Source organism: Corvus moneduloides, chromosome 2, assembly GCF_009650955.1.
Source record: "Corvus moneduloides isolate bCorMon1 chromosome 2, bCorMon1.pri, whole genome shotgun sequence".
Lineage (NCBI taxonomy): Eukaryota > Metazoa > Chordata > Aves > Passeriformes > Corvidae > Corvus > Corvus moneduloides.
The window spans coordinates 3,206,638-3,233,737 of NC_045477.1; the positions used below are offsets into that span (position 1 = coordinate 3,206,638).

Below are 27,100 nucleotides of genomic sequence, written 5' to 3' on the forward strand. Positions count from 1 at the left end.
ACTTGCTGTCTGTCCTGGTTAGGGTAAATAGAAGGCATGCAAACAATTTTGATCCAAAGAGAGAAATTTGAAAACAAACAACAGAAATCTAACCACCTAAATATCTTAGAAAAATCTTCAGCCTGCTGCATGGAGAATAAAGGTGATAGGGACTGTGTGGAAGTACTGTGAGCATACATCTCTCTCCTCAGAACAAATTGGATCCTGTCACAGTAGGAAGCAGTGCTCGAGTTAAACCTTCCCAGAGATGTTGCCTCCTGTTTTCCTTCCAGGCAGTTGATGCCTGCTGATCCACTTCTTCTGGCACCCTGTTTTAATGATCCCTGGAGCAGGAGAGGAGCAGCCATATGGCTTGCAGGAACTTCAATTTCAGCATAGAGTTGAAAAAGAGATTAATTTCATCTCTTTTTTTGCCTAGATAATGCTTTGAACCCTATTTTACATGGACTATGAAATACTACGGAAGCTACCAGGTCGTTTCAAACCAGTGAAAGAGCATCTTGAGAGAGGTCAGCACAGGAGGTGTGCCTGGAGGACAGTCCCTTACAGCTGCCCCAGGAGAAGCTTCAGTGGGTAGGAAGCAGATGGCTCAGCTCTGTCAGCCTCCCAAAGTATCCTAAAACACCAGATTATTGAGGCAGTGAGGTTCTGGCTAGCTAACTGCATCTGAGGTGCTCATGGACATGGCTCTCTTTCAGCCCTACAAGACAAAATAGAATTTTAATCCTCCAAAGAAAATTTTGTAATAGAAGTATGTGAATGAATGTTCACTAATATCAGTGGAATATTGGATTTGGGAATGTAGGAGGGCTTTTCTAGCTTTACAGACCCATAGTATTTGTAAAATTACTTTATTAAAAAAAACAGTCTGTGTTACACAGGCACTCTGCTAAATATGAATAATTTAAACCAGTGAATAATTAAAACCTGTCTGGGAAGAATTATACAGGTAATTTTAAATTTCAGGTGTGCACAGAAGAGAATGTGAACACGGAACAATTTGGGATTGCATATTAGATTTGCACTGTTCTGAACCATGAGCACGGCACTGTGTGCCACCATGAGCAGCAAATCCCAAAGCAATATGAAAATGTGCATTACTCCTGGACTTAATGGACTTTCTCTTCAAAGAAGACAAAGTGACTTTGAAATGGGAACTGCAAGTACACTCCAGCTCCTGGGAAAACCGCTCTGGCTTTCTTTTGATGTAAAGGTCATTGCAAATTGGGAAGTTTAATTCATGTCCTGCATGTTTTGTGCCACCAGTCATGGTCCCTAGCTGGTAAATAAGAAGAAAAGTGAATTTGTTCTTGAAGAGAGGGAGTAAAGAGCATAAAACTGGCCGGGTGCTTCTCAGGGAGAGAGTTTAGCCACACCTTTGAGCTTTTTATCTATTTTGCAACAGATGTGTCTCTCAGCTACTCATTATTTAGTACAAAGAATGACAAATAACATACTCAGTTAGGGATCAAAGGGATGATGCAGGAAAAGAGAGCCTGGATGCAGGATTGCCATTTCTGGGTTGATAGATCACCTAAAAACATAGGCTGCTACATGTGAGTGTAGTAACTCAAGAAATAAAATTATTCTTGTCCAAATGAAGCAAATGGTCTTGATTTGTTTCCATAGCTCAAGCACAATAGTACCTGGTTTTGCATTAAAAAGTCAGAAACAAATTAATTTCTGGTAAAAGACTCATGTTTGCAAGTCATCAGCTGAAGGAAAAGGTGGAAGATTAAGACAGTGACATGGTAAAAAAAAGCATTTTCAGAAACTTCCATTGCACATGAACAGCAGATTTGCTTTCAGAAGCTCTGGTCCTGCATATAGTATTTTTTTGCTAAGGCGAATATCCAGGAAGTTGCTGCAATGTCTGTATGCCAGACATGAGTAAATGAAGCTGTAATGTTTTGTAGTAATGCTGTTTGCTTTTCCAGGTGGCAATTATTTTTCTTCTAATTGTGTGAAAATCATATCTGCTATACACAGAAACATGCACGAGTGAGAGGGTTTGTGAAGAGCAGAAGTAAGAATTTACTTGTGTAATGATGTTTAGGTATAAAAATCTGCTTTTACTGTAAAATAGGTTAAGAGGAGGTCGGTTTGTTGGTGGTTGGGTTTTTAAAATTTAGTCTTATTTTTTAATTGTAGTGATAGCAGTTTTTCTCTCTTCTAAGAACAAAATCCTCCAGGGCAGCACATCACTCCGTTCTGAATTTAGAAGCTCATCAGCTCCATCACGTTTGTTACGTGTTCCTTTGGGATTTATTTTTGGGATTTAACTCAGTTATATTTACCCTATAGGAGTACTTTCACTGAGGTGTGCCCCTTTATGTTTCAGCTGTGAAGATCAAAAGATTTACAGGAGTTTATGTGCCACTGCTGTGCCTTTCTTCTTCTTGTCTCAAAAACAGGGAAGGAATGTGGGGAGTTTCTCTGCGTCTTACAGAGAACTGTGGAAGGCTGAGGGAGAAGTTGAGTTAATGCTGAGAGATTCAGGAAGAACAACTAAAACACAAGGAGAAAGAATTATTCATCTTCTAGTCCCTACTTTCTAATTTGTTTATTAACTATATGTCCCTCCAGGTGTATTTCCCTTTTCCAACAGCTAAGAATATGTAGTTACAGACACAGTCATGTCTTCCTGAAGCATTGCCAATGTTTCTGGACTTACCTGTCCAAAGTCACAGGTCAGGGTTGTAAAAGAACAGGATTTTGAATGGCATTTAGAATTAATTCAGAAAACTGAAGGGAAAGTTCTGAAGAAACATGATTCATGCTCAGGTCTTTTGTTCCTTTGTTTTACATTGAATTAAAAGCCAGGTTTCTGGATGTTTTTACACTAGACTGAAAAAATTCGTGAGAGCTGCATTTGTAATGATACTGCCTATTTTAAGCATAAAAAGGTCTATAAAACATTCACTTTTATCCTTTACATGAGGTACTGCAGCCCCCTGGACTGCATTCAGTATGCAGCACAAATCAATTTTCCAGTCAACCGGATCTGTGGTCTTACTTCTCTTGCTATAATGCAGTGATTCATTTTCCATTAATTTTCACACAGCTTATAGTTCCCTGAATATTAACAAGAATGGAGTTAGAATCAAAACCAAGTCCAGAACTTGCAGCAAATAAAAATATCAGCTTTTTCTCTTAGTGTCATTGATCTTTTGAGTCAATAAGTCTCTGGCAGAATAAATTTCATGTAACTTCAGGCATCTATAGTAGATGTAACTGTACCCTTGGTTTTCTCACATCTTCCCACATCGGTAGTAGTAACAGGAAATGAGCACTAGGGAATGACTCATCTGAACTTCTTTGGGCAAACCAATTAGGCTGTAATTTAGGGTGACACAATAGGTACAGAAAAGCCAATTTCTTCCCGGTGGCAATGGTGGCAGCCCAAGCCAAAACCCAGAGGCAGTCATGCAGGAGGCTCTTCCAGACAGCTCCTGTGCCAGGTGATGTGCACAGCCCTGCTGGCATCACAGCAGCCCTGAGAGGCTCTGTCTGCTCAGGGGAGGGACCTCAGTGTCTCTGCCTGGTTCATTTCCCTGACTGATAACTCTTGTTTAGCTTTCTGAGTAGGTAAAGATGAATGGATACTAGCAAAACACACACACAAAAAATTTATTTGGTTTACATGTTATTGTTTCTGTGCAAATAAGACTAGAAAACGTTTGTTAATTGTGTTTTATTTGTTAAAAAAATTAAAGAATAAATAAACTTTTAAAAGCTTGATTCAGACCTATTACAGTAAAATTCCCCAGGTGGTAAATGTGCTTTTTGTTTCCTTAAGGTTCAAAAAAATCTTCCAGGAAAGACTTTTTTGAGGAAATGAAAATATTTTCTTTTTAAACCAGACTTGCAACCATTTCCCTCGGGAAGTCAGACTTCTTCCAGTTGTAAGGCTCCTGTTCAAGCCCTGTTATGCCAGGATACATTAGAATATCACTCCTCCATATGTGAACACTATAATTTTCTGCTCACACCTCTGCTTAGTCAATTCCTTATATGTGAGTACCTAGATGTTTCATTTTGATAGTGATCAATAACCCATCGTTGCTTTAATGCAATTTTAATGTAATTTTAAACCAACCATGAGAGGCAAAAATGCAGTGCTTAAATTCCAAGCCTATCTGTCAGGCTTCTTCCCACATGAAAACTGAGGTCCTGTAGTCAGCAGAGCAGGTGCTTCTTTGCAGCTGTGCTCCTGCAGGGTTTGTAGGCAAGAGAGGGATGTGTATTAAATATAAATATATTTATTCCATAGCAAATTGAAGCTGCTGTGGTGATATGTTTGTTGTGGTTAAGGTGTGTATTTTGCTATGGTGCCCACAGTGTTGTTTCAGGTATCATGGTTGATGCTGTGTGTCACAAAAGCCTGAATGACTGAATTTGTTATGCTATTATTTTAATAGAACATAATTCAACCAGAGAAAACTGGCATTTTCTGCTGTTTGTAGCTGGAAAACGCAGCACTAAAATCAATATTATTGTAACAGGTTAGTTACGTTCTGTGTCCTGGCAGGACTTTAGGTTCAGGTCTCCCAGGAAAAAAGAGGATTTGAACTGATTTCTCTGCTGCTCTAAAGCATGATATTAATGTGCTAAGGACAAGAATGGCACTAGAAATTGTGTCTGGGGGGGGGAGAAGAGTAAATTCAAAACTCTACTTTGGTACCTAAAGCAGGAAACTCGTACAGCTGAGGTGCACAGTGCTGGTGAAACCTTTAAAAGATTTGATCAGGGGATGCAGAAGTGTAAATGGCACAAACAGATTGAAGAGAATTTCCCTGTGTCTTAGGAGCTGCCATGTGAAGATGAACTAATAAAAACTAGCAGGAATATACCTATCAGTAAAACTTTAATTTAAAAAGGGCTGAACAAGACAAAGAAAATGTACTTAGGCATCAAGGTCACTTTCATTTGGGAAGTTTGCCACATTTGCCTGGGCACTGGGGAAATAAGAAGTGGAAAGGAAAAACGAAGAAGTGCTGGCAAGCCCAGGTGGGAAGGCACCCGATGGCAGAGAGGTGGCAAAGAGCAGCAGGGTGCTTGCCAATAATGCAATGCAAAGCTGGTATCATACTGAACAAAGGTTGAGATTATTGGCATTTGGAATGCATTCATCACCAGGACCCATCTGGGGGAAGGCAGCATCAATAGTCCTTGCCCTTGCTTTATTCAGAGTTTTCTGTTACTGGAGCTTGGCTGCTGAGCTACTGCTCTCTCTTCTGGCTGAATTCTAGCCTATGTGCAGCTCAGTTATAAGATTCTGAGCAGTCTCTCCAACTTTATGAGGATTCTGCCCCAATATTGGGAAAAAAAAGGGTCTCTTTACAACATGCTTTATTGTAAAAACTCCACAGCTGAACGTTCCTGTTGTTTCTCTGAATGCGACACTGTTCATCAAAATGCAGCTGCTTTTTTTTATTGCTTAGATTTGATCACACATTGTTCTGAATTTTTTATTTTCATTTATTGAAAGATGACAGTACAGGAAAAAATTCATACTTTTTTCTTTTTTTTTGTCAAGATACACAGAGCTGGAGGAATTAATTTCTTTTCTCATATAGGAAAGCTGTCTGCTACCTTGTATCTTTGCTGTGCAGAGGAATTCACTCCCAGTTTCTAGCCCAGAGGACAAGCAAAGTTGAAAATCTGGACCTGTTCATTATACATGCTGCCACTGTGCTTTTTAAAATTAAGTTGAAGTGTTGAAAACAGGTGGAAGTAACAAGCACATTGATTTAATTTGTACCTCTATGTTGTTCGGGCTGTGTTGAAAATCCTCATTACTTCCTTCTGTGTTGTTGCAGGTCTGGGAGGGACACTCTGAGGACAATTTTCAGTGCCTTCTCCAGGTCCCCAGCACCTGCTGCTTTCCAGATTTTAACAAATAGTGCTGTTTGCAGGTCCCCACGCCTTGGGCATCGTGAGCTGCACTCACCAAGCTGTGCCCCATACCAAAAAACTGTAGATTTTGTTCTGCATATGTTTGATATCAAAAGATCAAGACCCTTGCAAGGGTGTTAAAATGGTAAGATAAAAAAGCAGTTCTTTATTGGGAGCTCCCAGGTGCATCCACAGTTATGGGCTATGGGCACACTCAGTAGTGGATTTCTAAAATTTTTATAGGTTTAGCAAGTTATCATATCTAACAAACATTGTTCAGTTGGTTAGGTAATTTTTCCCCCAGGTACTGCCCTATTGGAATTGGTCCAGGGCTTCTTTGCCCCATTTCTTGTTGTGTCTCCTCAGATTCTGATTGGGAAACAAAATGTTCTTCTTGTAGGTCCTCTTCTTGAAAATAAGACTAAACTATTTTGGGAACGTGTTAGAAGGTTAGTTTATCACTTTAAAATCTAAGAGAAAGGATAGGAAAGATACCAGAGGCTGTATAACCACATATTAATAGTCCACAAATCTATGAAAAATGTGTAAAAGCTGAAATCTTTGGGCATCACATCCAATTGCTGGGCACAAGATGGGAGGTGGGGACCAGGCTTGCTGTGTACAGGGGCTGAACTGCTTCTGAACAGGTCTGTGCAGCTTCTGTGCTCACTGAAATCCCACAGCAGCTCCTGGAAAGCCTCCCCTTGCCCTGAGAGATGCCTGCATTGGGCCCCACGCTGAGCAAACCTGCAGGTGTGCACCTCCTGCCTGCACCTGCCCACCCACTACAATATCGAGTGATGTAATAACAGCAATTGTGTGCTTCTCTTTGCTTCCCCAGAACATCTGCTCCAGCGTTTCTAGCACAGCATGGAAGAGCATTATCCTGGTTTCGGGCTTATCTGGCTCCAGCAGCATCAGGAATCCCAGCCATCAATGTGCTCCCTCTTGAGAGCAAACCCACTGCAGGTGTGTCAGCTGGCTGCACTCATATCCACGGGCTCGTGCTCATGGCACATCACCACAACTGCAAATCTGGGGAGTTTTACAGTTATTTATTGCCCTACCGAGGAACCAGCTGACCTAATCACTCTGGGTTTTGTGATTCATGTGAAGAACAGTAACTGATGTCAGCCAGAAAAGAAACATCTGAAGCTGTGGGCAAATTTCCATTAAAGTAAGTTTTTCGTATTATGACATTTATTTCATGAAACATTAACTTTGTTTTCTGCAGACTGTTTTAACATTTAGAGTTAAAGGTTTTCTCTCACTTTGGCATTACTAGATAATTATAATAATGCAGGGCATATCATAAAGTTTGCAGAGAGATGTACATCTGAAACTGTTACCGCTCAAAAATAGAAATGAAACAAAGTCCAAAGAGAAAACTGTCAGTGAAAATTGGTAGCAATTGGATATGTATGTAAATTACAAAAACTAATCTACCGAGATTCATAGGGCAAATAACTCCAGCTACTATTACTTGGCACCAAATAGGAACATTTCATTGTAAGTGCAGCTGCTAGAGAAATGAACTGAAAAACATAAATTGAACATAAATGGCTGCAGGCAAACTGGAGTAGTGAACAGAAAAGGGACAGGGAGAAAAAATGTTTGTATACACATGTGTGTGCCTGCACACAGAGTGTTACACCCGTGTAAACATCTGAGAGCCTCAGAAGTGGAGGGGATTGTCGAGGATCCCCAACCTAGAAAGTTTCCCAGGTAGAAAATTCCCCAGTCACTCTCCCCAGGAATGGAGCCCCTCCCTGGCTGCAGGTTGGGAAGCGTGTCCAGAATGGGGCTCTGAGCTGGCCAGGAGATGCTGAGCATGGTCAAGTGATAAAAGGGATGGAAGGAAAAAATCAGGCTCTGAATTTCATGCCTTGCTGACCGATGAATTTAACACATTAGGCTGTTGTATAAGAACTTAAGTAAAGTCTTAGGCCAAAACCTGATGTAATTTTTAGAAACTTAATTATGAAATTACTCTGTTATTCCCAACAGTAAGGGGGGGAAACTCAGGTTATATCTTATCCCTCTTCCCCTTCCATTTTCGTCTTAGTGTCCCAACTAGGTGTGTCTTCTAATTAGTTCCTTTCCCTAAGGACACCCTTTAATAGCCACCAAACCCACATATCAATTAGTGAACACCAAAACCACACATACAGCCATGCATATGCACATCTAAACTCCCCTCCTCCTTCCAGGCACATAAAAGCCTTAAATCATCCTCTGCAGCTTCCTAGGAACCACACTCCAGATGTGGTATTTAAGAGTGAATGTGGCTAACATTATTAGACTTGAACTGTATTGTGGGTAATTGTCCAGTAATAACCTTTGGTAAATTATATGAAGCCTTTGCTTTACTTAACAGGGAACGCAGGCTCCCCAAACTCTAATATTATCATCATTCAAGATAATGAGCAACACAAACCATTCTATTACCAATCTAAAAGCAATAAATGTCAAAGTAAAGAACTATGCAATATTCTGGCCTGGAAGAACAAAGGACAAAAGTGATGATAATGCCTTTTTATATTTGCAGTCTATTATATCATGCATAACAAATGACCCTGTAATTGTAGACAGTGTTATTTTAACAGGTTGTAAAGGGAAAATGGTGGGGGTGGAAAGGGAGTGTTTTGAGCACTGCCCTGAAAAATGCTCCAGGGCTGGTAAATTGGAATGCCTGAAGATTTATTTGAATTTTATCCTGGTAACTCTGCAGGATTTTTCTGAAGCTGTTTTGTTTATCACCACGATCATCTGGAGCTGTTGAATGTGACACCAAGATCCTTGCTTGAAGTGCTGATGGTTTTACCAATGACTTGGTGACAGCCTCAGCCCTCCTCTGACAGGAGCACAAGCAGGGACAGCACTTCCATTTCAAGCACAGGTTATTGATTTATGGACATTTCTAATTTGGGCATTTACACACCGTTCAGTGTTTGGGCATTCATTCATTATGAGCCTGGGGGTTGCTGCAAGGAAGGGGCTCTCTCTCTACTGCCCCCCGTGGTCCTGTAAGTTCAGGTGCTCCTGGGTTTGCAGAGTGACTTCACTTTGGGCTATCTTGGTCTAATTTTTTTTTTTTTTTTTTTGGTAAACAAAAGCAGAAGGTAATAAGTTATTTGATCAGCATTCAGTGCAGTTTTTTTTTAAAGCTGGGGGGAGCAAAATTGCCTGAAACTGGGGAAGCCAATGCCTCAGCTGCTCCTGTGTAAAAGTAGGATAATTACTTTCTTTATATTCAATGCCTAATCTGAGAAAAGCGTTTTAATAAAGAAATACTGTCTCTTAGTTCACATGCACTTCATGGCAGTGTGTCTGCAAGTAACGATAAATGACCACAGGTAACCCCAAAGGGGCCTCAAATGACCTCAAGTAACCCCTGGAGCAGTTAAAAATTTCTCCAATGACCTCAAGTAACCCCTGTGACCTCAAGTAACCCCAAAAAGGCCTCAAATGACCTCAAGTAACCCCCAGAGCAATTCAAAATTTCTCCAATGACCTCAAGTAACCCCTGTGACCTCAAGTAACCCCCAAAAGGCCTCAAATGACCTCAAGTAACCCCAAAAGGGGCCTCAAATGACCTCAAGTAACCCCTGGAGCAGTTAAAAATTTCTCCAATGACCTCAAGTAACCCCTGTGACCTCAAGTAACCCCAAAAAGGCCTCAAATGACCTCAAGTAACCCCAAAAGGGGCCTCAAATGACCTCAAGTAACTCCTAGAGCAATTCAAAATTTCTCCAATGACCTCAAGTAACCCCTGTGACCTCAAGTAACCCCAAAAAGGCCTCAAATGACCTCAAGTAACTCCTAGAGCAATTCAAAATTTCTCCAATGACCTCAAGTAACCCCTGTGACCTCAAGTAACCCCAAAAAGGCCTCAAATGACCTCAAGTAACCCCCAGAGCAATTCAAAATTTCTCCAATGACCTCAAGTAACCCCTGTGACCTCAAGTAACCCCAAAAAGGGCCTCAAATGACCTCAAGTAACCCCCAAAGGGCCTCAAATGACCTCAAGTAACCCCTGTGACCTCAAGTAACCCCAAAAAGGCCTCAAATGACCTCAAGTAACTCCTAGAGCAATTCAAAATTTCTCCAATGACCTCAAGTAACCCCTGTGACCTCAAGTAACCCCAAAAAGGCCTCAAATGACCTCAAGTAACTCCTAGAGCAATTCAAAATTTCTCCAATGACCTCAAGTAACCCCTGTGACCTCAAGTAACCCCAAAAAGGCCTCAAATGACCTCAAGTAACCCCTGGAGCAGTTAAAAATTTCTCCAATGACCTCAAGTAACCCCTGTGACCTCAAGTAACCCCCAAAAGGCCTCAAATGACCTCAAGTAACCCCAAAAGGGGCCTCAAATGACCTCAAGTAACCCCTGGAGCAGTTAAAAATTTCTCCAATGACCTCAAGTAACCCCTGTGACCTCAAGTAACCCCCAAAAGGCCTCAAATGACCTCAAGTAACCCCAAAAGGGCCTCAAATGACCTCAAGTAACCCCTGGAGCAGTTAAAAATTTCTCCAATGACCTCAAGTAACCCCTGTGACCTCAAGTAACCCCAAAAAGGGCCTCAAATGACCTCAAGTAACCCCCAAAGGGCCTCAAATGACCTCAAGTAACCCCTGTGACCTCAAGTAACCCCAAAAAGGCCTCAAATGACCTCAAGTAACCCCTGGAGCAATTCAAAATGTCTCCAATGACCTCGAGTAACCCCTGTGACCTCAAGTAACCCCAAAAAGGCCTCAAATGACCTCAAGTAACCCCTGGAGCAGTTCAAAATTTCTCCAATGACCTCAAGTAACCCCTGTGACCTCGAGTAACCCCAAAAAGGCCTCAAATGACCTCAAGTAACCCCAAAAGGGGCCTCAAATGACCTCAAGTAACCCCTGGAGCAGTTAAAAATTTCTCCAATGACCTCAAGTAACCCCTGTGACCTCAAGTAACCCCAAAAAGGCCTCAAATGACCTCAAGTAACCCCAAAGGGGCCTCAAATGACCTCAAGTAACCCCTGGAGCAGTTAAAAATTTCTCCAATGACCTCAAGTAACCCCTGTGACCTCGAGTAACCCCAAAAGGGCCTCAAATGACCTCAAGTAACCCCTGGAGCAGTTAAAAATTTCTCCAATGACCTCAAGTAACCCCTGTGACCTCGAGTAACCCCAAAAAGGCCTCAAATGACCTCAAGTAACCCCAAAAGGGGCCTCAAATGACCTCAAGTAACCCCTGGAGCAGTTAAAAATTTCTCCAATGACCTCAAGTAACCCCTGTGACCTCGAGTAACCCCAAAAAGGCCTCAAATGACCTCAAGTAACCCCTGGAGCAATTCAAAATTTCTCCAATGACCTCAAGTAACCCCTGTGACCTCAAGTAACCCCAAAAAGGCCTCAAATGACCTCAAGTAACCCCAAGAGCAACTAAAAAATATTCCAATGACCTCAATCCCACAAAGGGCTTCAACTGGCTCTACTCTCTGTGGTTGAAAGAGGTGATTCATGCAGCTTTGATATACTGTGGGGGCAATTAGCACACATGGCAATTGTCCTTTAGAGCTCATTTGCCAATATGCACAGCCAAATTCTGGTACCAGGTACCCAGGTCTGAAGGAAATCCATCCATTCAGCTCTTTCTGCACTTGTCGCCATGGAGTAGGAGCTCCCTGTAAGGGGGAAAGTTGTGATTTCTTTGATCAGAAGTTAATCCTTTGTTGCCACTATTTTACCTTATAGCTCATGTCATTCTTTACACCTTCAACCCAAAATAGTCCATCAGATTCAGCACCGTGCACAGGTCAAGGCCTGTAGAGTTTCATTGGGTGAAATTCTATTTTGTTCTGCTTTGGTGCTTTGTTATTAAGGAGCAAATAGATCTCAGAATTACAGCATGGCTTGTTTTGGAAGGGACCTCCAAGATCCTCAAGTTGCAACCCCTCTGTGTTGGAACCCCTCTTCCACCAGACCAGATTGCTCAGAGCCACATCCACCCTGGCTTTGGACACAGGGATGGGGGATCTACAACTTCTTTGGGCAAGATGTAAAATCTGATATTAAACTGAACTAACCCTGCTTGTATTAATCTTATGAAGCTGGTTTAACAAGTTACCTCTGTTGTAGATTTGCTGTTTGTAAGGTCACAGTACTTCACCACCTCAAAAATGCACCTGCAGTGTTTGTCAGAGAGAAAACAGGCCCTCAGAGCAAAGCTGTAGAATTTAGGTTACTTGTACTGGTGCTTAACAGGAGTGACAGGAAAAAAACCAAGCAGCAAGCAGTTATTTTACATAACTTTATTTTTTCAAGGAAAACAAATGATGAAACTTCTCAGTATTTGCATTTTCCCCATCAGCATACATCCCAAACCTGTCAAGTGAGTGGCACGGGTGGCAGTGCCTCTCACATCTCTGCTTTTGGAAAAGATCAGAACCCTGCTGGCACAGCCCTACTGCAGTTTCTGTAGCAGATCTCAGACAAGATGTTCCCCAGGAGAGTTTTTTGAGATCACTGCTTTTCAGGTAAGTTCCATGATGATGATCACAACTTGTGTTGTGTTTTATTTTTGCTCCTTCTTCCCCCTATCTAAATGTGTGTTATGCATTTATCTACCCGTTCATCTGTTTCTCTTTGTCTGCAATTTTATGTGGTAGCATCTGTGAGCGGTAGTTTTGTATAATAACATGAATATAAGTGAAATCAACAGTTGGGTTTGAGGGCTGTGTTCAGCAAGCAGAGGAGTTTTGGATGACTCTAGCTGTAGATTGACTGCTACAGAGTTGGTGTGTGAAGAGGGATTTGGTTAAACAATTTGTCTAGATATCAAGATTATTGTCCTCTTTTCCTGGGATACTGCAGGAAAGAAACATAGCTCCTTTCAGTCTGAAAGAAAAAGTCATCTAATATACAGCTGAACTCTGTTTTGGCTCACTCAGTCCCCATCCCAAATGGCATTTGGTTGCTTATCAGACTTTGTCAAGTTCAGAAACTGTTCAGGAAAGAACATATGTGAGTCCATCCTCAGAGAAAAGCATAAATGTTAATGCTGCCATTAAGCTCGGAGCAAGATAAGTGACAATGCCCAAGATAGTCAGGAGAAAATAATTAGAGAAATTGTTTTGGAATTACTTATATATTGGGTTTTAATTCCCAAACTGAGTGGGAGGCCACAAGACTCTTCCAAATATCAGTCTGAAGGCAGAAGTGTAACCACAAAGGCTTATTACAAATCAATGAAGTATGCTGGCATGGCAGAGAGATTTAGATCTATCTAAACAAGTCTGGATGCAGGGTGGCACACACTTACCAAATCCAGCACCTGGGAGCCCAACACATGCTGTGATAGCTTCAGTGCTGTTCCACCAGCAATGAAAGAGCTGAAAAGTTGAGGAAGACTTGAAAAGACTTGAAGAAAGGCCAGAAAAACTGTCCAGAGAGCTGCTCTACCTATCTTCTCCTCAGGCAAATGGCAATTCACCCTAATGGAGAGCATTTTTAATGGCATTTTGCACATTAATGGGGGGCTCTGAGGTATTTCCTGCATCTTGGAGATGGAGAACTTACATTAGAAGGGACTTGCACAGAGTAGCAGTGCAGGGTCTTGTGGGACTGCCACAATTTCATGTAATCCCGTCACATATACCCTGTAAGGAAGTGCTAATTAAAAGTATAAAAGAGCATATGTGGTATTTGTGAAGCTGCTATCCAAAGCTGTGTTGCTGCATCTGTTGTGCGTTGCAATTAGCCACAGTTAAATCAGAAAATAAGATATCTGAGCGCTGCACTTCTAAAACTGCAAATCCCTCCTCCCCAAAAAAGCAGGCACAGGGCACCTGTAATGCATTAGTGGGAAAAGTAGATTTTCAGCAGGCGGCTTTGCTGTTGTAGGGGTTTTTTTTGATCCAGATATGGCGTTGATTTTCAAACTTTTAAAACTGGAAGAGAAAATAGAGTTTTTGGTGTGGAACAGCAGGGAAAATGGGATCAGATGCTATATGTAGATATCCTCTGCATGGCCCACGTTAATAGGTCTCTTTATGCTGCCATAGGTACCTGTCCTACTGGGATTTTTAGTCTGCAAAATTGAAGAAAAGAGATGAAAAGTGAATCTTGCAAATGCAATGTCATAATAGTTGATCCTTCTTGGGTAAAGAGTTAATTCACTGAAAATTTTTTAGATTTGACAACAAATAAAAGTATTTATAATGGCCTTATTTTTGTCTATATACTCCTATGATTTCAGCTATAGATTTCTTTCATTAAATGCTATCTAATAACTATGATTCCTCTGGCTTTGTAGTGAGGATTGTAGGTTTTATTTGTTTGCTCACACCCCCATACCTGTAGGATTTAAACAGGCTAATAAAAATGTGAAGTTAATAATCATAGCTACAGCGACAAATTTTGCTGTCAGGCTTCACCCAGCCTAAGAGTTCATCTGCAATTTTTCCCACTGCTGCTATCTGCAGCTCAGAGCCACATTTAGACATCAGATCAATCCAGGGCTCTTGCCCATAAGCAGAATGCAGGAGTTCTCTCTGTTCCAGTGTTACTAACATTTGTTACAATAAGTTATTAAAACAAAGGAATATTATTAACGGAAAATCACTATTAATATTAGGAAAAAGTAGAAAGAAATAAAGGGGATTTTTCTGTGCTGGTTTTGTGACACGTGGCCCATCTTATATCTTAACCTATAACTTGATGTGCTACAATGATTTTTAGTGGCATCCAAAATCAGCACTCTCAACTAATCTACCCCCAGAAGCCACAGGAGTAGAAAGGAGGAGAAAATTAACATTGGTAAGCATTTTCTTAATGGCTGTTTCACAGTTTTGAAATACAAGAGTAATGCTGATTTTTTTTAATTTTAGCCCTTTAGTTGCTCTATATTTACTGTGGGTTTGACAACAATCCTTGGTGCTTATTTTTGCTTGTAGGATCCCCTCTTTCTGAACCTTCTCTCTTATTTATGAGAAAATTTCTTTTCTAAATCAGGAAGACAGGCAATTCTACCACAGATGGGGCCCAGGCCTCAGGGAAAACAGGTGACCTTCCCAGAAAGTGTCTCAATTTCCCATTTCCAAGACATTTTATTACTAGGCAGTCTTCCAGTTCCACGTGTAAAAAAATACACTGTAGAACTCCTAAACAGATAGATGGAAAAGTACCTATACTATAGTGGATTTTATTAGTGCAGAATTTAGCACTAAATATCCCAGATATTATCTTCTTTTTCAGCTGTTGTTAGAGGTTTATGGGATGTTCTTCATCAATAATGTTCCAGAGCCCTATACTTAAAATTAGAACTGGGTGAATTACTCATCCCAAACAATATTTACCATAAATTTATGCTCTCCATTTCCTGGAAGAACACTGCTTGTTTTTATGCTTATTTGGTAGGACAGCCTGCTGCTTTCCAAGGGCTCTCAGTTTCGGGGTTACAAGGTCCAACTATGAATTTTGTATCCCAAGTCTTTTGTTTGCCCTCAGAGGTGATGAGGGATGTTGTTCCCTCAGGGGCAACACTGAGGAGTTACTCCTCATTATTTGCCTGGTAACTGCTGAGGCAAAGGAGAGATTTCTGAAGGTGTGACCTTTCTCTGGAGGGAAATATCTTATTTCAGAGTAGCTCCAGACAAATTGATTTGTCATTCATACACGTTTGTGGTTCACTGGTGCTGTTTTGCTCTGGGCCAACCAAGCCTCATGAATATTATTCATTGTGGTCTGAGCACCTCCTTTTGAGGTCAGCCAAGATTTTTTTGGCTTTGGCTTGCAGAGTGTGTGTAAACTCATCTGAACTAATCTGACCTGAGCTGTTAGGAGGTGTTAATATGGTCTGGCAGCTTTCCTGCTGAATCCCATGGGGTGGGAAACTGTGGCTTTCTCTGGATCAGCTCACTTGTGCACACAGCTGAGTACTGGGCTACAGCACATGCCATGATTTATGCCTGGAAGTCCCTTCAGCTCCCCTCAGCCACTCATTTCTCCCCACTGGGATGGGGTAAAGAATTGTAAGGGTAAAAGGGAGAAAATTCATGAGTTGGGATCAGGACAGCCTAATACGTAAAGCAAAAGCTGCACACACAAGCAAAGCAAAGCAAGGAATTAATCCAGCACTTCCCATGAGTAGGCAGGTGTTCAGCCATCCCCAGCAGAGCAGGGCTCCATCACTTGTCAAGGTGCCTTGGGGTCACAAATGCCAAGATTTGAACATCATCTCTTCCTTCTTCCTCCAGCTTTTGGTGCTCAGCATGACCCCATAACGTCTGGGATATCCCTGTGGTCATCTGGGGTCAGCTGTCCTGGCAGGATTCTGTGAGAAACAGAAAAAAACCTTGTTGTTTGAGCAATAACTGAAATATTCCTGTATTATCCACCCAGCTTTAACCACAAAACCAAACTGTAGCCCCACACAAGTTACAGGAAGAGAAAACAGCCTGCACTCATTCTTGTTGTGCTCTGTCTCTAACACTGTGGTGCATTCCTCCTTTTTCTGGTATGGCAGGGGTTTCAAATGGGAGGAATTCTTGGGGATTGATTCCATGGTGCCTGAAGGAAATTTACTCTTGTGCTCAAGCTGTGAATCTTAAGTGTTCTCTCAAATAAAAAGAAAATGAGATTTCCTTAGAGAAGAGATAAGAAAGTCCCAGCTTTCATGTTTGTAGACATAAATTTATAGTAAGAGTACAGTGTAGTTTAAACAGTTAAAATACACAGTGTATTGTAAAGAAGATAGAAAGAACCAAGTCTTTAAGAAAATTGCTCTATGGTGGGTGCTGATTGTATTCCTGTGATTTTTGAATATATTTTTCTTTCAACTGTCTTCACAAAATGTCACAAAGTAGGTCTTAAATGCATTTTGGTGCTGATAAAGTGATAGTTTTAAAATATCTATTTTTTTTTAAATATACTATGTAAAATCTTCTAAAAATATTTTTTTAAATTCTTTTTTTTAAATACCCTATGTAAAATCCAATTGCCAACAATAAGCAAACTAGTCTGAAATTTTCATTCATGTATAAATTTTGTTTTATCCAATTGTAGCAATTATTTTGTTTTAAATTTAAGGGTCTGGGGTTTGTTTGGCTGCTTTGATTTTGTATTGTTTTCCCCTTATCTAGAAAAGACCAAGACAATTAATGAAGAGTAAATAGATCCTTAATATAAAAGAAATTAATAAAAAGGCAAATTTACCTGATTATGCACAGGACTGCTTTACTCCTGGTATTTTGAGTAAAACAGATAAAATGAAGGCTGATTGCAGTAAGGAAGGGAAAATCATTCTGTGCTTAAACTTTGAGTGGTTTCTGTTTCATACCATCAAAAAGACAACATTGACTGCCACCCACGTGATGCCCAACATTCATGTTGTCCTAGAAAGTTTATGAACTTTTTAAGACTTACTCATATTCTTCATTACCAAGGTTTTACAACCTGCCTAGTGGAAGCCATGGAGGATGGAGGTGTTGCCAGGTGAATGTGGAGTTTATATTCCCCCAGAAACTACAAAAATGTCATACCTGAAGATGATTTTACCTCTGTCTGTGAGCACCTGTGGGTACAGCAACACCATGTTTGCATTCTCCAGCCAAATCCCGACTTACAGGTTCTGCTTCTTGCCAGAACTACAGACACCCAGGAAAAGATAGGAGGAATTCTGAGGGGAAGTGAGTGAAATAAATTTTTCCTTTTACAGAAGATACAGTGATTTTCAAACCCCTGAAATACCAGGGGGAAAAAAAGGTTTACTGTGCATTTCAGTGGAATTCTGCATGAGGAGTTACATGGTGAGGTACAAGGAGGTGTTTGGCCAGCTTGCTGCAAAAGGCTCTGTTCACCTTGTTAATCACCAAAAGTTAAAGCTGCAGCATCATGAATCGAGGTTTCCTTGTTCTTTGACTTTACCTGCAGTGCAGAAGATCAAAATTTTACTGGCTTCTTTGCCTGACCTCCCACTGAAGGATCCTACGTGATCTTTTCCTCCTCTTTACTCCCTCTGTCTTATTCAATTAATATCCAGGCAAACCCCATCTCCTACCTTCTTACAGAGAGATTCTGATTTCAGGTGATGCCTCTACAGGTTGCTCTAGTAGAAACATTATGGAAAACAATGGTAATCCCCAAATCCCAGTCATTTGTCCTCTGGCTCCCAATGACTCCCAGTCTGGAGCCCAGTCTGCCTCCAGGGTGTGGTAACACTGACACCAAGCAAATATTCTGTGGGGAGAATGGGAGGAAAAGGACATAACAGAAGCAGAACTAAATGGCTTCATATCCCTGGAGGTATTTCAAATGAGGCAAAATATTTCAGCAAATGAGCCTCTCTGAGCACATTATTGCTAAAACTACTGTAATAGGGACAGGACAGCATGTCCCTATTTATGTCATTTGGTGGTTTTGGGGGCTTCTGTTGTTTTTTTTCTTCTGCTTTTTTGTTGTTGTTGTTTGGTCTTTCTGTTTTTTTTTGGTTTTTTTTGTTTTTTTTGTTTTTTTTGTGTGCCTGTCTCAGTTTTGTGAGTTTCTTGGGTTTTGTTTAGTTTTGCTTTGCTTTTTCCTTCATTAAAGGCATGCCTCACTGTCTCTACCTGCACCCTGTGAAGTTAAAAAAAATCCCTTGTGTCAGAATGCAAGTTAAGTCATCTGTCTTCAAAACTCTTTTTCTCTTCTTCAGATACCTGTTCTCTCCTTCATCCTAACCCCTTCTACTGCCTTAAGACAAAATCCTCTCAAGTGCTTAAGAAACTATATTTCCTCAGAAATTACAGGTTCTCCTTGGTTCTTCTCTCTGTTTTCTTTATTAAACTACTTAAAATAAATATTTTATCTGAAGTAAGGAATAAGAAATGGGGAAGATATGACCTAGTTTCCTTCTTATTGTGAGGTATTTTCAGTAATTCTTAAGAGGATTGCCTCAAATGTCCTTTCCAATATTCCACTTTCCTTCCCACCATCTCTTTTGTTTTAATATTCATGAAGAACCTGGTGCTGGGTGAGATGTGGCTCTGTCACTTCATGGGATGAGAGGAGCTCAGTGTAAAGAAGTGCATTCTCTCAGAAGGCAGAAATAGAGAGTGCGTGTGGGAGGATTAAGGGAGTCTTTCAGAGACAGTAAAATCTTGCTTTCCTGGAAAGACAAAAAAATAGATATTATGAAGTAGAATACTTTAAGTTCAGAAGACAGTTGGTCTGATCTTCTCACACACCCTCTGAAAATCTTAGGATTTTACTGAAATAATTCTGATTTTTTTTTTTTTTTTTAATGGAAATTGAAGTTGGAAACAAAGTTAGTAAAGACACATTTATGTTTTAACTAAGGTCTAGTGATTTCAACCACCTCTCAGCTATATACAGGCATCCACCTGACTAAATGTCCCTTTATCCACAGGGCAATTGTACTGGTCCATGGAGAGGGATTTCATTTGCTTCTCACATGGATTTTAATTATTTTCAAGTATTGAAGTTACCTTCAAAATACTAAATTTTTCATTTGGAGTAGTGGTACCATTTACAGTAATTCTGATCATCACTACCTAAACAGCTTTTTATTTCTTTCAAGTTGGTTAAAATCTTAAGAATATCATCAGTTCCCTTATCCAAATTGAAGTTATAAAAGGAATTAGAGTTCCAAATCTCTTTGAGTAGTTTATCTTTCACTGTAACAAATGAAATAATTGACCTTTTTGGGTTTGACTGATTACCTGAGGACCCCTCCTTGCAGGGAGGGGTTTGCCTGGGAATTTTTGTTTGGGAAGACCCCAGGAATTCTATAGGCCTACAGGCATACAGCTGCTTTGCAAAAGTAGTTCTTGTAGCTGCTGTTAAATTATAGAGGATTATTTTTGACAAAATGGGAATGCTTGGAAGTTGAGTCACAACTATAGGTCTCTCCTCTGGAGAAGAGAGAATTTTTTCATAATAACTGAGACAAGATAAGAACTTTAAAGGCAGGATTTTTCACAAAATGTTTCTTATTTCTTTTTTTCTTCCATGCAGGAATAAACCCTCATGGCTCTACAGAACTTGGATCTGAGAAAAGAGAGCTTTCACCTTAGGAGAAGACAGCCAGTATTTCTGATAAAAAGTAGAATTTATGGTTAGTTTAATTTGTCTTCTTTACTGGATCATTAATGAAAATAACATCTATTTATTTGTTAACTTAGACCCCAGCCTTGAAAATAATTTGCTTTGGCAAGTTTGCTTTGAAATGCAAGCAAAATCGATGTGATGCAAGGTTTTTGTTCCTCTCCTGAAGCTTCCCCACCGTTCAGTGTTTCAACCAGAGAAATTTGTTTCCTGCAGGCTCAGTAGCGGCATCAAAAATGAGAAGTGCTGACAAACAGAGCATCTCTATAGACAGTGACAAGCTCTGTTTGAAGCCAGCAGCATTTGGAACTTATTTTTTTGTCTCCTTTTAAATGCAGGGACTGAAGTTTACCGTACTGCTGAGTGAAATCTGAGACATGACATCCATGTTGGCATTTCTGCTGTAGAAGAATTTACCCTTCATCCACAGTCTTTGCCAGGCTATCACCGGTACATAGCACTGAGGAGAAGTGGGTATGATAATTAACACGGCTTAATTTGTCACCAAGACATTTTGGCTGTTTGCACTTAATAAGTCCAATTTTTTGGTTTTGTTAAAGAGGAAATTTCTGAGCCTTCCATAAATAAAGGATTGTTGAAGCTGTCAGCTTCTGATCACTGGTGTACGGTGAGACCAGTTTATTTTTCAGCTTCAGCATCCTCTGGAACCTGATTGATTTTTATATTGCTTTTCTGCCTGAACATGATTCCATCTTCCTAGATGAAAACCTGATACCTTTTCTTCATGGAGCTCTGGACACATGATGACATTTGAGAAGAAAATGTCATTTTGTGCCTGATGAAGGTGTGATGAGGTGTGCTGGCCTGGCAGGCCCAGAAGCTGGAGCACAATCAGAGACATTAATGCTAAACTGCAGCATAAGAATTGATAAATTCAGTAATCTCATGGGTACTTTTTGTTGCAAATGCCGTCCTGATTGGGTTGGTTTTGCTGTAGAGCAAGAGCAGGTGTGCCTTGAGAGGTTGTGTTGTTTTACAGGGAAGTGCCCCATCTAAAGGGAACTGCAAGTGATCGTGGCTTTTAGATAGTTCTCTCTAGAAGTTAAATGCTTATTCCAGCATATTTAATCCTTAAAAATGGCAATTAATAATTAAATTTTCCAAGTGGTTAAATTTTTCCAGTGGAGGATACAGTAACCTCTGTCCCTGTGTGTGAAGAGCTGAGAATTTAGTTTTAGGAGCAATAAACTAAGGGCTTGTTTGAATTGTAAAAACACAAGCTGAAAAGGGCTGACTTGGGTGTGAGAAGAGTTAAATAGAAAAAGTTCAGCTCCATCTCACATAAAGTTTGCACTGTCTGCATTACCCCCAATAAACTTGCTGCCATTATGATTTTTTGTTTAACCTTCTGTCCATAAAGGCCTTAACAATATATAAAATAAACCCTGGCAATAGCCTTCAGTACATTTTTCCAAAGGGAATTTTGTTACAAATTTTTGTCCATGTTTTCTTGAACTCTTGTGCATTTTTAAGCTGTTTTGTGATGTGGTTTGGCCTCTGTTGAGTGTCCTAGTCACCTCCAAATTACAGTGGCTGTTCCCACACTTCTCCTCATGTCCTGACACACAGGAGGAACCAGGGTGTCTCTGCAGCCTGGGCAGACTATCAGTCACTTGGAAAAATGCCTGTTGGCTCAGCTCCAGGCTGCTGAGAGCTAAGTAGGCTGATGGCATTCATCCTGAGACAGAAATCACTGCCTCTCTGAGTGGGAGATTACAAGAAATTCATGTATGTATAGTACAGAGGGTATATATATATATATATATTCATCTACAAACCTATATATATATTTTTTAAATGACAGCTGGAAAGTACTTAGTGATTAAATGTAGACAAAGTCTCTCCCTGCAGAAGGCCAGGAGCCCAAGAGCTGGAAGGGATCAGCATCCCCTGCCTGGTCAGCCTGGGAGCAGCAGCTCAGCCTTTGACCCTGGGTGGAGCCTGGTTGTGTCTCCTGCTGGTGTCCTGGCCCACGGGGGTGGCCTGCTGGCCCTGTAATTTTGCACCCCTCCGAAAGAGCTGGAGATTTGAAAAAGAGAAGTTTGTGGCAATGGTTTTGTCTGTGCCGTTGGTTTGTTGCTAAGATCTCAGGGTATCAAAACCCAAAATGAATCCATGTCTCAGTCTATTCTCAGAAACTGAACATAATGTGTCTTTTATAATGTTCTGCTGCTTGGAGTACTCTGCCAGCTCTTCCAAATTCAGTGTGTGCCTTGCCAGCCAACAGTCTCACAGAAATATAGATGGCTCTAGATGAGCCAGGCTGGGCAGAATAATATAGACATATTTATTATTACACAATAATCTGCAAGCTATTTTGTATTGATAGGCTTTCATGTCTGATTTTTTCCTGAGGTCTGAGTGATATTTTATAAAAATTATATCAGGTCCCTGGACATTATAGAATAGAAACATGTAAAAAGGGGGTTGATGCTAAAGTTATATTAACCAAATAATTCAGAATGAAAAAGGTACATTTCCATGAAACTCTTCTCTCAGTGGCAACACCATGTCTGGTCTATTTGGCAGAAAGAGGAAAAACAAAGAGGAGATGATCAGGAGCAGATAACAGTTGCATAAATATTATGCTTATCTTGAAATTGGATTTATGTCTAGAAGCAGTGTTAATAATCAGAGAAGATAACCACATAATTTCAATTATTATAAAGTAATTAAAGTGTTAAAAGGCTGAAAAATATTTGCTACTCTTGTTTGATTCAGTACTAATAGCATTACACAGCTTTTTGTTTAATCGTGGTTCTTTTACCTTTTACTTTTTCTTGTATCCAAAAGATACCAATATTTTGCCTCACCTTTTCATCTCAGAAAAGAGATGAGAGAGGAAAAGGACAGAGTGTTTCCCTCAGAAACTTAGGACTCTGAATCCCTCAGAATATGACTCTGAGGAGGTGGGAAGGCACTTGTTATTAAAACAAACATGTAATTGTAACCTTAGCCATTGTAATAGCTTTATTCCCATGAGAACTGAATTTAAAAGATTAAAAAACCCTTGGGAATTGAAAGAAGTAGGAGAGGAAACATCTCCTATCCAAAACAGCCACTGTGACTGCAAGAGATATTTGGAATAGTTGTATTGTGCACTGGGGAAAGGAGGGCTGTGAAGGTAGCTTGGTATGTATTTGTTCTTTTAAGGCACAGCTGACAAAAATAGATAGAGGCAGAGAGGCTGGGTCTAGTAATACTCATTTTTAGCTCAGTCATTTGCATGAAACTGCATTGCAGCACATTCAAACAAAGTGGAAACAAAAGCCACTGAATTTTCTGCATCACAGCAGAACAGGAGGAAGCCAGAAAGCATCACCTGGGCCCTACTGGTAGACCTGAAATCTTTTTCTCATTCAGATTAGTAGATCTGCTGCTGTGCCAGAGCATTTTTTGTGAGAGGGTGGTGGGGGTGTGAGGGAAAAAGGTGCTTCCATGCAAAGCCAGACTACCAAAAAAGCTTTCTCATGACAAACATCACACTGGTGCAGTTCTCCCGTGCACCTGCAACTTCCATTTGCACAGACTGGGCTGTGCCTTATCAGCCCTGAGTAAACTGGAATTAGGGTTTCCTACAGAATTTGAGCAGTCCTCAGCTGCTCTATTCCCCTTGGTTTTCACAAATTCTAGAGGGTTTACTCCCTGGCTTGGAGAAATTACTGCAAGGGGGACAGAACACTGAATTCAGTTTCCCAGGGAGAGTCACAAGCAGCAATACAACTTGCAGAAGATCTAAATTGCATCTTCAGCACTCCTGGTGATGCATTGAATTTTGGAGTCCACCATGCACTAGCATCTGTTCTAAAGAAGAATGTGCACATGGACAAGTATATACATGCATATCCCTAATCCATCCCTGTCTAGTAAAAATATTTCTGTGTTAATTAAAAAAGAGAAAGGTTCTTAACCTCTGCCACAATTGCATTTAATGCCACATAGTATTTGACAAATCAGTTAAAGGATTAATTTATTCCTAATATTTATTTAAACCTGTTTATGAATTTAATTGCCTTTGGACTAATTAAACAATGCTTACCACCAGCAGTACACCCAACATGAGATTCATTGTTTTTCCTTCAACTACTTGCTTTTAGGTTTTTTGTGACAGGTGTGGAAAGGACATGTTTCAAATGGAGCTAATTTGATGTTTCTAGAAGAGCAGCCTTTTGAGAGATGCTTTGATTACATGGCAGAGCAGCTTCTGTAAAGACGTATTTGGCTACGTAGGGCTTTTTAACTTCAAACAGAGGGAAAAAATTACGGAATGGCTCCTAAAGTGAGTATCACAAGAAGAAAGAAGATAACCTTAACAAGCCCCAGGAGACAGATCATTAGCTGAAATTCCCACATCAGTAAATGGATCTGCCACACAACTTCAGCATCTCTGAGGTTCTGTACAAGCCCTGTCCTGAAAGGTGCTCATGGGGGTTTTTTTGTTGTGTACAGTGCTACCTCTTTGGGCTTGTTTTCAGGTCACTAAAGGGGAAAAAGCTGCATCTTTCAGTCACATTATTCTTCATGTTTCTTGCAAATGAAGTCTTAATTCTGCCTCCTTACACTACTGCAATATTTTTCTGGGTCTCTCTTTCCTGTCTTTCAAAATATTCAGAGCAGAAAGCAGGGAGAAGAAACTGAGAGTTGGTGAGGTGATGGAGGAACCTTCAAAAAATTAAATTCCTTTTTCATTTAATCTTTTATCCTGTGTGAAGAATGTCAGTGTTGCACAGTAAAACAATATTTGGGTCACAGATTGCCTTGTATTTTGTGGAGTTTTGCAGTAAGAGGATTCTCACTGCCAGTATCTCATGCAAGATGACTGCTGTTAAATTTGTCTCTGCAAGCATTGTAGGCATTAAAATACAATGAGATTTTTGTGGTTTTTTGTGTTTCTTTTATTTAAGGTGGATTGCTATTTAAGCAAATTTGATCTCAGGCTTTCCCTGGGAAACAGTAGTTCAGTTTTTTATTTCATTTCTTAGATTTTTGTTGGCTTGCTCTTTTCCCCATCAGCAAAAATAGCACCCTCAAGATAAAAGCAGAATGTAAACAAATTCCATAGCGTATTTCAAATGTTATTTCCTGCTTTTCATTTAGATTAGCTTTTTTTTGTGTTTATAATTGGAAAAAGTGTTAAAGCGCAAGCACAAAGAATTAAATATAAGAGGAAAAGCCACACAGAAGATTCATATATGGAAAGCCTTACACAGCACTCTAACATGCACAGCTATGGGCCCCTGATCAATAACAATCTCTTTTCAAAGAATCTGAAGTTAACATCAGCTCTTATTCCTCAATAGAACACCAAAAAGGATGAAACAAAATGAGGAAATCACCTCCTAGGTGCTGTTTTGATACCCCCCTATTGAACATCTCCTTGGTAAATCCATCCAAATGAGACAGGAACAACACAAATCTATATGAACTTGATAAATGCTCCAGTTATATATTGATTTTTTTTCAGCAGGCCTTTTACACGTTGTTAATGGCTGTGGTTGAAAGAGGCTTAACTCACAATTTCTGGTCAACTGCAATTCATGTCCTAGCATGTCTTTGGAGTTGATTGACTCTGGCCTGTAATTATGGTTTACATCCTTCTTTTACACCCCTGGTTTAGGAGATGTCTGCATGATCTGGATGATGCAGGCACGCTCAGAACTGTAAATTCCTCCTTTCCAGCCCTGTAGCCTTGTGTGTCTCACCTGCACTTCCACATTTTGCTCAAAGTCTCATCAGGAGGCAGTTGCCTCACTCTGCAGCATTTTGCAAAAGATGAATTCTGACTTTGTTTATTGTAGTTCAGATATAGGAGAGGAATATGAGAAAGATGGGAATATTACACCATTCAAATTAATTTCACTGCCTTTAGCATCCCTGAGATTTCAGGTAAATGATCCTTGAAAGTTTTTGACTCCCAGGTCATGCAGAGCTGACTTAAGACCACAGAACACATAGATTTTCAGTGCTTAAGAGTTCTCAGCAGATTCTTATCATTTCAAGGAACTGCATAAAATTATGTTGATCAATACTTTTGTATTTCATAAGAGAATTACACAATGAGAAACTCAGTGTATATGTGCTTTTCAAAAAGGGTCACTTCCTTGACACACAACTACAGATGTATAAAATCTGAGACAAAATAAGTATCTTTCAAAAGATCAAAAAAAGAAAATACCAAGAGTACAGAAACATTTAGAACCTTAGCCTCAGGGATAGTGGGGAATAAAAGAACACAGTGAAAGTGTAGGAACTTCAGAATTCATGAACAATCGAATTCTTGAATTCATGACTTCATTGTTTTTAGTTGAGAGATCTTTACTAAGGAAATAATTGCAAAGTATGCAAGTATAGCAGTCTGTGTTCTGTATACAGTATCATCACAGCTGTAGTTTTCATGACAGAAATTAATCAAAAGACTGTGTGGGAACTGCAGAGAGCAGGGAAAAATCCATCAGGATGGAGAAATTAGATGAAATTATAATGCACTTCATAACCTTGGCTGTTAAGGTACTCATAAATCTATTACTTGCTCTGCAGGAAGATCTTCACAAAGAACAACATAGATTTTGTAACTGTTTGGTAGAGATTTCACCTGCTTGGACAGGGTCATAGAAATGGGAATTTCTTTAGTATGCTTGCAGGATCCTTTCACAGTCAGGCTTTGACAAAATCAAGGAATAAATTGGATAAAGTTTGTTTTAATGCTTAATGTTTTCAATTAGAGTTTGATCATCTGTAGGCTTGAAAATGTTAAGTGAGAGCAAGAGAATCACCAATTCAAATACTTGCAGTTTAAATTGTCAGAGCAGACATAAAAGAGACATTTATCACCATCTTATTTACAAAGGGTTTTTCCAAATATATGCTGTGGTGTTGTGTAAAATTTGGGAGGTCTTTGTCATGTATTGACCTGCAGGAACTCATGCCTTGTGATCAACAAATTAATATGATTACGCAGAAGTGTCTTATTGTTTAAAATACACTCCACTCACACATCTCACCACTTTGACATCATACCCTACTTAGACACTCTGCTTACTTATACATTCTACCTACTTATACATCTTACAACTTTTACATAACACTCTACTTA

At 40.0% G+C, this 27,100-nt stretch overlaps 1 long non-coding RNA gene across 3 annotated transcripts; it reads left to right on the plus strand.

Annotated features, from left to right (window-relative positions):
- Positions 1 to 24,882, plus strand: LOC116437700. Of its 3 annotated transcripts, XR_004237418.1 has the most exons (6): positions 1 to 7,075; positions 8,630 to 8,797; positions 12,254 to 12,419; positions 18,575 to 18,668; positions 19,897 to 19,996; positions 20,325 to 24,882. It is a non-coding gene; the product is annotated as an uncharacterized LOC116437700 (long non-coding RNA). The 3 variants fall into 3 exon arrangements; XR_004237422.1 differs by lacking the exon at positions 18,575 to 18,668; XR_004237421.1 differs by lacking the exon at positions 8,630 to 8,797.
- Positions 24,883 to 27,100: the final 2,218 nt, after the last annotated feature.